The 1,673-nt window shown below is 42.9% G+C and overlaps 1 long non-coding RNA gene across 1 annotated transcript in view; it reads left to right on the forward strand.

Annotated features, from left to right (window-relative positions):
* Positions 1–1,673, forward strand: part of LOC116185204 — a 13,385-nt gene that overhangs the window by 6,647 nt on the left and 5,065 nt on the right. The window contains exon 2 of the long non-coding RNA XR_004150001.1: positions 485–494. This is a non-coding gene — a long non-coding RNA (uncharacterized LOC116185204). The remainder of the gene's footprint in view (positions 1–484; positions 495–1,673) is intronic.

Genomic DNA, 1,673 nt, shown 5'->3' on the forward strand with positions numbered 1-1,673 from the left:
TTACCACAATTTTTTCCCCTCTCACCCCCTCTCTTCTTAATCACCGATCAACCAACCGATTCCATTCCGTTCCAATCCATTCCACGCCTTCCCTCTCCCCGTTGATTTCGCGAATTAAGCGATCGATCCCACCAATCGATTCTCCTCCTCCTCCTCCTCTTTCCGCGTGCGTTGGCGTATGTCCTTTTCCTGGCTGGATTTCTTGTCGTTTCGCTTATCGAGGAGCCGGAAATTAAACGTGCACACCGGTACACGATCGACTCGCACCTGATAACATCGCCACGATGCAATCTTGCGCCTCTTGGCGCGCGAAAAAATTGGATGAATAACGGCTGCAAGTGGCCAGGCCGCGGGTGGTCTATCGTTACAATCCTTGGGCATTCAACCCGGAGATATCGCCTAGGATGCATCTGGAACACTTTATTGCCGCAACGCTGCCTTTTCTCGCCCTAATGAAACTAACTTCGACTTCGAAAAAGGTTAGGAAAGGGATGGTGGTAACGCACGGACGTGATCTCGCGCGCGAGATGTCGATGATGAATAACGATGGAGGAGTGATGGAGGAGTGATGGTTCCGTGTTACGAAAGTATCGGTATATTTTCAAGCCTCGGTGAAATCAGCTGTAATTACGCTGAAACAAGACGGCAGAAGGTTCGATGCGGATGTAGTTGGGAAAGTAGAATTGAAATAATAATGATCTAAATTAGATTTAGAATGATCGAGAAAAACTGGATAAGGATATTTGCGAACCAATATTCTTTAAATTTCGAATAATCATGAAAATCGACGCGTTGTACATAAACGAGAGAAGATCCGAGCAAAATCTCTCCAGGAATAAACCAAGGTAAGATTCTCCGACGATTCTCGTGGCCGTGATTGGCAACCATATAATAGAAAAAGAAAAAAAAAAAAAGGACGAAGAAAAATAGATCGGTTTTATGGTTTACACGTTGTAGGAGAAATGGGTTTTGCAAATATCGTGGTTCGACGTTTCGTGTAAAATGCGATTCACATCGAGGTTTTTTTCCTCCCGGGGAGCCGCTCCTTTTCCTCGAAGAAAGGGTGCCGGAATGCGACCGCGGCGAGTGCCAGTTTCGCGTTAACGCCGTTTCATCTGGCAAAAAGTGCAATCTCACTGGAGAACATTGATTCGCGCGTCGCTGTTAAAAACATTTATTGGCGTGAGAGAACCGTTTTGGAGAATCGAGGCGAATCGCTCGTTTCGATTGTTTCGGTTGGGGAACACGTTTATCGGGTGTGACAGCTTGCTTTTACAGCAAGCATTTTTGCAAGAGTTTTTAACGTTTATCGTGTATCGTGGAATACAGATTTTCTGCTCGACAAATTCTGGTCATCGAAGAAGAAAAATCGGAGAAGAATTTTGTCGAATTTATATCGAAATTAAAATTGCAAGACATAACACGCGACTATTTATCTCCTCGGATTATATATATCAATAACAATTGCTTCCGTGCATTTATTAACCAGTCTTTTTTCTATTGTTTCTTTTCTTCTATTCTTTTTTTTTTTAACCATGACGATGATTAATTGCAATGTTATTCATAAAGGATAACCGTGGACAGCGTGTAATCCGTTCCAAGCTCGTTAATACGGGATTGGATGAGATTAGGAGAGTAAGTTGTTGACGATATAGTATATATATATATATATA

This window comes from Apis dorsata, unplaced genomic scaffold (genome assembly GCF_000469605.1).
Source record: "Apis dorsata unplaced genomic scaffold, Apis dorsata 1.3 scaffold_127, whole genome shotgun sequence".
Lineage (NCBI taxonomy): Eukaryota > Metazoa > Arthropoda > Insecta > Hymenoptera > Apidae > Apis > Apis dorsata.